Here is a 12,351-nt window from a genome sequence, read left to right on the forward strand (position 1 = left end):
TATCTTCTTAAAGACTGGACATTGCTGTTGTATTTAATCAGTTTAACAACAGAGACTATTTTGCCATATGGCAACATGCTTTAACTAGTAACTTGCTATTTATAGAGGAGCTTTAACTGTCAATTCTGATGGGTAAATTGAGGAGAGCAGACAGCATTAATAGCCACACACTGCAAAAGATTTGCTATTTGTTTCAGCTCACTGGATCACAAGCAGAATGCCTTGGATACAAAGATCACATCTGGAAATTTATCACAAGGACATACTTCATGCACAAAGTCACAGGCATGCCTTGCTGGTCTGGTTTCTGAAGTGCCTAAGTTTTTCTGGATGGAAAAACAGATTGGCAAAATCTAACACAAATAGAGATCCTTAGTGGTTTTATTTTACTGTATTTTATTTGTAACACTTTATTATACAATCTCCACACCACAGAGTGAGGGCATTTTCCATTTTTTACCCATTGGACTTTCTAAAGACCTTAGCATTGAAAAATTGTGCCTTTTTTATAAGTACCTTTACATTGTTATTTCATTTGGTCCTCATTGTGGCCTTAATATATACTGTCCATTTTATAAATGAGTAATCTAAGGCACAGAGAGTTTAAGTGACACACTTTGTCTAGGCCAGCAATCACCACAAGCAGAATTTGAAGCCAGTTTTCAAATACAGCACCGTGTTGTTCAATTAATATCTATCACTTCATTTCAGAACTGGCAAAACCTCACAATAAAGCCAGTTCCTGTAAAAATTCAACTTTGGTTTGAGAAATTAAGTCTTTATCACTTCATTTGCTGGTTTTAGGATGTTTCTTTTGACAAGAGAATATGTCTGGGGCAAGTAAAACTGCATAGAATCATGGTGCTTTAAAGCTGTCAAATAGTGGTGGAGGTCAGCTCGTCTACCTAATTGATTTGTCAGCTGACAAAACTGAAGTCCAGAGGGTTAGAATGACTTTCACAAGTTTCATAACTTCTAATGGTAGAATTCAAACTGGAACTCATCTTATCTGTTTCTTGGCTTGGTATTACATAAAGAGCTGCTATCATAAACCTAAATTTTGAGCAGTATTTCACTATAGTTCAAAGTATAAAAATGATATATTTAAAGGCTAGAAATTGAGACTCTCAATCCCATCTAAAAGATAAAGCTTTACCCAAGAGAAACAAATTAAGTGGGCTTTCTACCTTATTAATCAGTATCAGCCTTGATAAACTCTGTCCTCCCTTAAATAACTGAATCTAGTATAAGTTAATATATGGTGGGTGACATAAAACATACCATTTATTGATCCATTCCCATGTGATAGACCGTTTTCATATTATCATATTAAATCCCCACCAAAATGTTTCAAAATAGTAATTATCATGCCCCTTTTATAGCTGAGAAAGTAAAATAAGTTAGGGTAAGAACCTTGGCTCAAGGTCATAAAACTAGTAATTTGCAGAGCTGAGATCAGAACCCAACCAGCTCTCTTTTATGATAGAATCTGTGTATTTTAACCCACACCATCCTAGCTCAGAAATCACATTACCAAAATGTATTCCCCATCCTCTAATTGTAATTGAGATTTCTAACAGCCCACGCGGTACCTATCTTCCCCTTCCCTACTAGGGACATGTTCAGAGCCATTGCATGTACAGCAAAAATACTATATGTAACAGCTTCTTTTGCAACAAACAGTAATGATGGTTAGGTAGAAAATATTGGGTGGAGTTTCCAGGGAATCTCCGAAGAAGGCTAAATCAGCTGGTAGTATGCCCTTTTGCCACTGCATTTTTTTTTTTCATTCTTGCTGCATAGAACACAAATAGCTGCCCAGTGGTCATCTTAAACTACTGGAAAACCCTTGGGGACGAAGTCATATGGCCAAGATGGTGGAACAGAACTATCAAAGGAGACTAGATTCCCTAATGAGCAAGTTACCACAGTTCCAGCCCCACAATGCCAATGGCCAGACTTCCTTTTGCAGGAGAAAACTTGAACTCCACCTTGTTTAAAACAATGGAATCTTGCTACACATAATCCATTGAGCTTCACTTGCTCAAAAACTGATAGCAACAATTCACTTTTGTATGGAATGCTAAAGATAGCATTAATTTAGGACTTCTGGCTCTGGTAAATGCAGACCAGGTATTGTGAAGGAAAAAAAGCATTTTGCTTTGGAAAACTTGAAAGGCTGAGTTAAAATATATGTGGAAAATATTTGCAGTTTTCCTTCTACTTAGAAAGTCAAAAGCCACCAGAGAATATTGCTCTTATCCTAATAGTAATAAAAGGGCAGATAATCTACAAAATAATAACTTTTCTTGAGCCCATCAGAGACGTGGAGTTGCAAGACAAAGAGATTAACTAAATTTTAAAGGGTAAGAGCCACTGAGGACAGACAGGACATATAAGCCTTTTCACCTTTGACAGAACATGAGAGGAATAGTTGCTCATTATGAAAGTAGGTAAGAAGAAAACATCTAAAATTGTAACAAATACTTGAAGGCCAGAATGGGTCACCAGAACAAGATAGACACCCTGGGATCACCCAGACACAAAGGAATATGCACTCATTCATAAGCTCTTTTTTCAGACAGAAAGATTGAGGTCAGGGCAAGAGACCAGAAAGAGCACTTTGGTGTCACAAAAACACAATTATCTTTCCTGATTCCCCAGACCTTTCTCTAATGCAAAGCAAAATTTAGCCTTTTAGGATAGAAAACTCTCACATCTCCAGTGCCCTGGAAAAGATCCATAGTTTCTGGGAAGGAAATAGAAGAAAAATTCATCTGGCCCTCTTAGAGGAACAGGTAAACCTCTTCCAAAAGAACCCCACAGAGTCAAGGAGGAGTTTGGGTACCATGAGAAGAATGGGAAGGAATGCTGAAAGAGCCATTGTCCCAAGGTCCAGATGCCCAGGACATGTTTAAGGTTGAGACTGGAGCAAAGGAACCCAGCACTCTCCTGCCCCTACCAGAAGCACTGCCCCAAGTAACAAGCAATAGCACTCTGCCACCTAGGAAGGTACAAGGTGCAAGAAGAACCTTACTCTGCTATGCAAGCATAGGGGACATCCCAAAAGGGGAGGGTAGAGAACAAAAAAAATCCTTTGGCACTCTAGGTCCCACAGTAAGCCCAAGAAAGCAGCAGCTCTGCTGCTGGAATGTGAAGTCTGTGGGGAAAAAAGATCAATCAATATAAATCACCAGATTAACAAAAGAAAAAAGAAAAATCATTTGATAATCTCAATAGATACAAAGGAAGCATCTGATAAAATTCAAAACCCAGTTATAATGAAAAATTCCAGTAAAACCAGAAAAAAATAAACTTCTCAATCTAATATATGATATTTATCAAAGCATTATAGCAAACAGCATTCTTAATAGTAACATGGTGACAGTGTTCCCCTTTGATCTGGGAATAAAAGCAGAATTTCCACTCTTCCCTCTTTCATTCAGCATCGCTCTGGACATTCTAGCCAGTTCAATAAGATATGAAAAAGAAAAGTGTAGGGGCGCCTGAGTGGCTCAGTCGTTAAGCATCTGCCTTTGGCTCAGGTCATGATCCCAGGGTCCTGGGATTGAGCCCCTCATCGGGCTCCCTGCTCAGTGGGAAGCCTGCTTCTCCCTCTCACACTCTCCCTGCTTGTGTTCCCTCTCTTGCTGTCTCTCTCTCTCTGTCAAGTAAATAAATAAAATCTTTAAAAAAAAGGAAAAAAGAAATAAAAGTGTAAAGCTTGAAAAGTATTAAATAATATTATCTCTGATCATAGAAAACATAATTCTTTATGGAAAAAATTCAAAAGAATCTATTAAAAATATTAGAATTAATAAGTGAGTTTACAATCTGCTGTATGCAAGGTCAATATATAAAAAACTGTATTTCTTTACTCAAGGAACAAAAAGAAAATAAAGATTTTACAAATTTATAATACATAATAATATTAAACTGCATAAAACATCTAGAACAAATTAACCACAAGGTATAAGACATCTATGTAGAAAACCATAAATTATGATTAGGAGAAATTAAAAAGACCTAAATATATGAAGTACATATACTATGTTCATAGATTTAAAAAGTCAATATTGTAAGCATGCCAACTCTTTAAAAATATATTTAACAACAGATTGAATGCAATCCCAACTATAATCCCAACAATTATTTTTCATCAAACTCGACAGATTAATTGTAAAATTTGTTTGAAATAAGGCAAAGTCAAGATTCCTTGAATAAAAACATAGTGGAAGAACTTGACTTAATAGATACCATGAGTAATTAAAAAGTGACCATAGTTAAAATAGTGTTATAATTAGTAAGAAGAAATTAACAGACCAGTTAAAAATGACAGTCGGTGGCACCTGGGTGGTTAAGCATCCAACTCTGGATTTCCACTCAGGTCATTATCTCAGGGTGGTAAGATCGAGTTCTGCTTCAGGCTCCACACTGGACACAGAGCCTACTTAAGATTCTCTCTCTGTCTACCCCCCCTAAAAAAAAAAGAATAGTTGGCCCCCAAAATGCAGACATATATGGATATTTAATTTATGATAAAGATGGCATTGAAGAGCAGTGGGCAAAGAGGTGAATTTTCAGTAAGATTCTATAACAACTGGATATCCAGTTGGAAGGAAAACAGGACTTGGCTTCTACCTCAAACCAGTCACAAAAATAAATTTAAAAGGAATGATCTAAATGTAAAGAGATAAAAATATGATTATAATTAAAATTAGAAACTTTTCCTCATCAAAAACTCCATTAGGAAATTGAAAAAGCAAGTCACAGAGAGGAAAAAGGGATTTGCAACATGTAATTGAAAGGAGGCTCTTCATTCAAATACAATTAACTTCTGCATATTAACAATAAAAAAAATCAACACAATAGAAAAATAGGCAAGACACTTGAACAGGCAATTTACAGACAATAATATCCATATGGCAATTAAACCACATAACAGAACCACATCATTCAAAGGGAAATGTAAATTCTATTCTCATCAGAATGGCTAAAATTAAAAGGACTGATTACACCAAGCAAGGATACAGCTGAAACAATGGGAACTCTCATACACTACTGACTAGAGTATAATTAGTATAACTACTTTGGAAAATGTTTAGCAGTATCCACTAAAATTGAAAATTTGTATACAATATTTGTATACAATGAGCAATTTCATCACTAACAGAAATGCATGTATATGTGCAGCAAAAAACACTTCAAAAATGTTCACAGCAGCACAATTCATAATTGCCCAAACTCAAAAACAGTCCAAATGTCCACCGACAACACATGGATAAATACTCTGTAGCATTTTTCTGCAATGGAATACTACACAGCAATGAAAATTAACGAACCACACAAAAACATTAATGAAACTTAGATATATAAGTTTAGGAAAGGAAACCACACACAAAGGAATGCATGACTATTATATATATAAATTAAGAAATTAAGCTAAACTAGCATTTCATATTTAAGGATACATGATTAAATGTTAAAACTATAATGAAAAGCAAGGAAGTGATTACAAAGGTCATGAAAAACTTATCCATATTGAATTGGTGGAAAGGAGTAATGTTTAGGAGGTTAAAAAAAAAAAGGCAGGGTTTCTGAGATGCAGAAAATGTTCTATTTCTTGATCTGTGAAGTTACATGGGTCTTTGCTTGTAAAAATCACTGTGTTGTGACCATAACACATAAAAATTCACAATAAACATGTTTAAAATAGCAATAATTATGCAATTAAATTTTATAAATTAAAAAATTAATAGATGAGATAAACTTCAATGAACATAACTAATATCTATTGAGGATTTACTGTGTGTTAGGGACCACTGTAAGTGCTTTATCTCCTTTAACCTTCACAATATTCAGAAAACACACTACTTTTCTGTCACATTTCAAAGGTGAACAGACTGAGGTCAGAGAGCTCGCATAATTGACACACAAAAAGTCACACATCTAAGATCACACTTTATAAAAGTCACACAGCTAAAGAGGACTCATTTTGGGATCTGAATCCATGCAACAGTATGGTTTCGGAGCCCAGGCTACTTCTCCAGTAGAGAAAAAGAGAGATACTCTCTATATTAGGTGTTAGATTTTTTTCCCCTGTCAAAATTATTGTTTAGTATGATGGTAAACTAACTCTAAAATATTGGTCTTTCATGCACCCAAGATATTTAATCTTTAATTTAGCACTCTATCCTTGTTTCATTTTAAGCTGTGCTAAGGAAGGAAGACAAATCATATTAAGATGACATATTTACTATTCTAATTTATAACTGAGCAATATCATAAATTATGCTGTTCCTGTTGCCCAGCATAGAAATGAATGTATCCAAAAGATTCATCACGAAGCATAAGGGAAATTTCTCCCTAAAGGTCCAAAGATTTTCCTCCCTATGCAAAGACTTAACTGAAGAAGGGGTAAATTCTGAAAAAAATATCTGTTTCCCTGACTATTGGTAATGTCATTTTCCAGTTCAGTCAATCTGGAAATCTCAGTTACTCTTTACAGAAATGATGTACAGTGGTTACCGCAGAGACTCTGGAGATTGACTGAATGGGCTCAAGTCTCATCTTTGCTATTTTCTAGCCATTTGACCTGGGACAATTTACTTGGCTAAACTCACCCTCAGTTTTCTCTTGTGCGAAATGCAGATGGTTTTAGTGTCTACCTCTCAGAGTTGTCTGATGTGAAATTAAATAATATAAATCACTTAAAACAGAGTTCAGTACCTTGTAAATGTCACACAAGTGATGATGATTATTATTACTCCCTGACCCCATTTCTTTCAAAGTCTTACCTGCATCTATTCCTTCTCTCCATTCCCACTGCTACTACCCTAGGGCTTACCCTCATGCCTTATTCTTATACTTCTACATTTTCCTAAAAATTGTTCCCTTGTCTACATGTCTTCCAACTGGTATCCATTGTGAAGACACCACCAGCCTAAAGAGGAAACTTTTTATTCACAGGATTGGCCCTCCTAAAATATTCTTTTTTTTTTTTTAACTGCCTACCAATTAAATTCAAAGTCCTTACTGTAATTATCAGTATTTCCTACAACCTACCTCCAGCCTTAATTTTCCAGTGTTATCTGTTTTTAGCCCAACACAAGAAACTTACTCTGTTGTCAAACTAATTAATTCACCATTCATTGAATGTGAAGTATGTCTCTTTGACTCTAAGCTCAGGTATGCCATTTCCTTGACTTCTCTGTTAACATTTTCCACCTGCACCAAGATCTACTGCAAATGAGATCACCATGATGAAATCTTGAGTCAATGCAGTCCAGAATTATATTTTTCTTAAATCTCTTCTGCTTTGTTTTTTAACATATATGCAATCGTTTCATTATTTCTCAAATTATTTACAACAGCTTTATTGATTTGATTACTTTAGGCTATTCTCATGATACCATATCCTAATAATCTATCCTTTATTTATGCCTGTGCCTATCTTATTTCCTTAAATTGAACATGCAATTTTCTTGAGAGTCATTTTTGTCTTTCCCTCCCACTTGCTCTAGTATTAAACCAGCATGGTGCTCCTCATATTATAGGAGCATGCAATAAATATTTATTGAATTAAGTGAAAAGAGAATCACTAAATGTAATCATTAGCTGTGTATTTCAGAGACCAAATTTGCAAATTGAAACGAGAAGCATTCTGTAAGTCCTTCCCTCTCAAAACCAACAGTAGTGTGAGAACACAGTGTGACCCATTCCCTTTAAGGGCAGTAATATTTTAAATACTAGGAAGTTTGAAAATATCCCTCGAGTAAAATATTGCTGACAGTTTGTTTCAAGAAGTGATACATAAAAGGACTGGGATCCGTGGATGACTGAAATGGAAAAAAGATGAAGATCACAAAAGAGACAAAAAGGGGAAGTATCAGTGTGACCAGAGTGGTGTTGTAAAGGATGTCCCTCAATGATGACACACCTGAAGATGACAAATAGGGAGGAGAATAATTAATTAAGTCAAGCTGAACTCTTCATTCTGAACTCTGCACTGCATGAAATGGTGGGCAGACTGCAAGAAAATGGTATGGTCAGTCACCTCAAAGTCAGAGAAGCATAAGTTATAGTCTCTGCCCTTGGGGAAGGAGCTTTTTTATTTTTTAAGTTTTCTTGACACAAACAATATTTTTTAAAGGCAATTTGTTTCAGACTGCTGAGTGGCCCTATTAACACTTAACATGTAACAGGGAGAAACTTAGCCTGTCTGACTTCATATTGCTTCTGTTTCCCTTGCTGCTATAACCTATAGCTTGGAAACTTCTGCTTGGGCTTGCTACATAGACATACTATAGCTATGATTTGCAAAAGCCACTTTTCACCCAAAACCTACTTCACCTGGGAGATAAGGAAATACAGAAATGATTATGCTATGATTAAGATTTACAGGAATGGCGGGGCGCCTGGATAGCTCGGTCGGTTAAGTCCAACTCTTGATTTTGGCTCAAGTCATGATTTCAGGGTCATGGGATCGAGCCCGTTGAAGGGCTCCATGCTCGGCGGGTAGTCTGCTTGAAAATCTCTCCCTCCGCCTCTCCTTATGCATCCCCCCCTGCTGCTCACACTCTCTCTCTAAAAGAAGCAAACATATCTTGGGGTGCCTGAGTGGCTCAGTCATTAAGTGTCTGCCTTCGGCTCAGGTCATGATCCCGGGGTCCTGGGATCGAGCCCCGCATCGGGCTCCCTGCTCGGCAGGAAGCCTGCTTCTCCCTTTCCCACTCCCCCTGCTTGTGTTCCCTCTCTCACTGTCTCTCTCTCTCTCTGTCAAATAAATAAGTAAATAAAATCTTTAAAAAAAAAAAAAAAAGATTTACAGGAATGGCATGACCAGATACCTATATACAAAGATGAACAGACCAAGGACAAAGAAGTTACATGACCTTCCCTGGATTTCTACAAACATTAGTCAACTTCTGACAACAACTCCATCCCACTTCCCCCTTTTGCTAACATAAAAGCAGCTCAAATTCCATGTTGAGGCAAGACGGTTCTCTGGGACAACAGTCTGCCATCTCCTCAGTTTGCTGGCTTTCTGAATAAAGTTGCTTTCCTGGCCCCAGCACCTTCCCTTTCAACTTACTGGCCTGTTGTGCAGGAGCAGAATAAGGTTGGACTGGGTTACAAATGTAAGGCAATTGATTTTGGTTGAAATTCAATAATCAACTACTTACTTACTAAAGAATTCATATGTATAATCTGAGGTTTGGGAGCAGTGTTTTCATGCAAATAAAAGAAAGTTAGATCAACCACAGAATTTCAGTCCTTAACACTCAGGTTAAGAGTATAAAGAAAAAAAGGCTTTAGAATTAGATCAGTCTCAAGCTTCGGTCCCATGAAGGACAGATTTAAACTTCCTATGGTACATTTTCCTCATACAAAAAAAAAATGGGGATAATAACACACCTACCTCATTATCTTATTGCTTAGATTACCGGAGATATTGAATGTAAAATGCATGGGATAGAGTAAATACTAAATAAATACTGTTTTCTTGTCCACATGGCTTCAATTTCCATGAATCGTCTCATAAAGCATTGGACAAGATTATTTCCTCAAGTTAATTGACCATCATTTCAACTATTTATTTTATATCTGTAAGTTTGTCCTGTCTCTTTCAAAATAAGCATTTCAGACTCTGTAAGCACTTCACAACGCCCCCTCTTTTCTCCACAAAACACACAAACACACTTTCAGCCTAGATATGCAGTCAACACAATAGGATATATATGTGTGCATATTTTATATAGTGTATATATACATGCTGATTACCTAAATGGTTTGTTTCTTCACTAAAAGTTCAAAGAAGTAAAGATGTGTACATTTATAAAGAAGGCTGAACTTCAGTTTCTTTTGGAACAGGTCAGTCAACATTATTCACTGAGTACTTTTGCTGTGTACTTTATGTGACATGATTATGAAGTTATGATGCTTACTAACAAACATATTTGAATTGAAATGCCAATTTACTATGTACCTGGAATTGTGCTATACTTTACATGTTTTAACTCACTACAAATGAAGTAGTTCCCAATCTTACATCCATTTTAAAGAGACATTCAGTAATTTGTTCAGTCACACAGCTAATAAGTGATAAATCCAGTATTCAAAGGCAGGTGGTCTGAATCCAGAGTTCTGAATTTCTAAACATGTACTAGGCCACCTTTTTTAAGTTATATTGGAAGGCAACATAAAAACATTAATGCTGTCATTACTGCTTCCACATTTTTTGGAAATTCTACTTTAGAATTGTCCTCCTGGTTATCTCATTTCATCAAATAAGAAATTTGAGCATGTGGAAGCTAGGACTCTGATTCTGTGGTCCCTCCAAACTCCTAAAATAATAACATGACTGAATTTTATTTGTTTTTTCTTTAATGAATGAAAGAAAACTCTTGGAGAAATTCAGAACTCTAACTCTAAACACTTTTAATCAAATATATACTTAGGTGATTTACAAACTCTTTTTTTCAGAAGCTACATTTTCATTTCTTCTTCCTAGTTCCGAGCAGTCCAAGTGAGGAATTGGAAAGCACCATTTAAAATGAAATCGATCACATTATAGACAATACAGAAAAAAATACAATATTTCAGGATTATACTTAAACAAAACAGTAATACAAAGAAAGTATCAGAACATGTTTAAAGTCTTTAAATATTCAGCCTCTTAGAGAAGTTATTTAGCTTTGTCTACATGAATAGGTAAAGGCAGTATTTTCTGAAAAGTCTTGTGTTCAAAGCCCAGATTCATCACTTGGAATAGATACTGAACAAGGTGTTAAAACTTCTTGACTCTCAGTTTCTTTTACTTATAAAATGGGGATAAAAATAATGATCTTAAAATATGTGGGGGAGAATTATAGGCAACACATATAAACTGCCTGATTCAAAGTCTTAATACTTGGCAAGTCTTAATTCTTAATTCAAAAAAAAATTCTTAATTCAATACTCTTTTTTTAAATCTCCATATCAGCACTGGCTAATAACACTAATGTTTTCCTGCAGTCTTCTCATTTATGATTCAGAGAAAAAAATCTCACTCAAATATAAGTGAGAAATATCATGTGCAAGTTATATAAGTAGAACAATAGTAAAATCTGTCCTTAGAAATCTTGAATTTATACAACTTAATTCAAACTAGCAAATAGCTCATCAAATTTTTATCTTTTATATACATTTTGCCTCAATATTCGCAAATATCAAGAACCATAAATAGAAATGTTTTCTTATATGACTGCCAAATTCATTCAGCATGACTGCAATTGAGTGGAAAAATATAAATACATATTACTTACTGTATGTGGCGTTTGGCAATTTCAAAATGATTTGCAAACATTCATCCTCAAAATACTCCTACAAAATGCATCTGTGAAAAGAAAAAAATCCAAGAGTAAGCAATCTGCCAAGGTCACAGAAAAACTACTCCAGACCACCACACACTTAGACAATACATACTTTAACATACTGAAATAAGGTTTTGCAAAATATAGATTATACACCTAGCAAGGTATAATGGGCTGACGAACAGAAACATTTCCAACTATATGCAAATATTCTACATATCAGTCAAAGAGGATACTCTTAAGAGGTAAGAGTCTGCAAACTGCCTTCAGAAATATATGGAAGAAATGGTTTTCCCAGAACATGGCAGAACAACATAAAAGCAATTCAAAAATATGAGATATTTGTAAGTAAATTTAGGTTGGAGATTTGAGGTGGTTATCAAAATATTTTAAGCTTTTAAAATGTACTTTTGTCTGATATATGAAGATCACTGAGTCAGAAGAGAATTTTGCTTGATTTATCCAGAGAATTGCACCAATTCACTTTGTAATTGCATTTCAATTCTAATTGAAAACCATGCACTGAGAAAAATGCAGGCATACCACTTGCACACCTTCAAACATACACAAACATCCATTTCTTTTTTGTCAGAAAGTCACTTATAAGGAGAAACTTAATCAGATTTTATTAATTAATTTGTTTGTTTTAGAGGAGAGGTGTTGGGAAGAGCACATTAATTTCAAAGCTCAAAATATTTCAACTTAAATGGATTTTGTTCTATTGGGTATAGTGTGCCATAAAAGAGCTGTTCAAAAGAAGACAAAACAAAACACACCTAATGAAAACCAAAGTAACCCTTTACGGTACAATGTGTTATTTCAGACAGATCAAACACACTATGGGAAGTACAAATAAAAATCCTCTTAAGTAGCAAGCATCTTTACTGGAACATGAGTTCTCAGTGAGCAGAATCTCTGCCCAGAAAGATTTGGTTTACAGTGCTAAACAGAAATATCAGCTTACTAAGGCAGAAGGTGTACTTTTGTGTTCTCCAAA

This window comes from Eumetopias jubatus, unplaced genomic scaffold, assembly GCF_037043125.1.
Source record: "Eumetopias jubatus isolate StellerSeaLion01/CBP00866 unplaced genomic scaffold, mEumJub1_p1.0 scaffold_3, whole genome shotgun sequence".
NCBI lineage: Eukaryota > Metazoa > Chordata > Mammalia > Carnivora > Otariidae > Eumetopias > Eumetopias jubatus.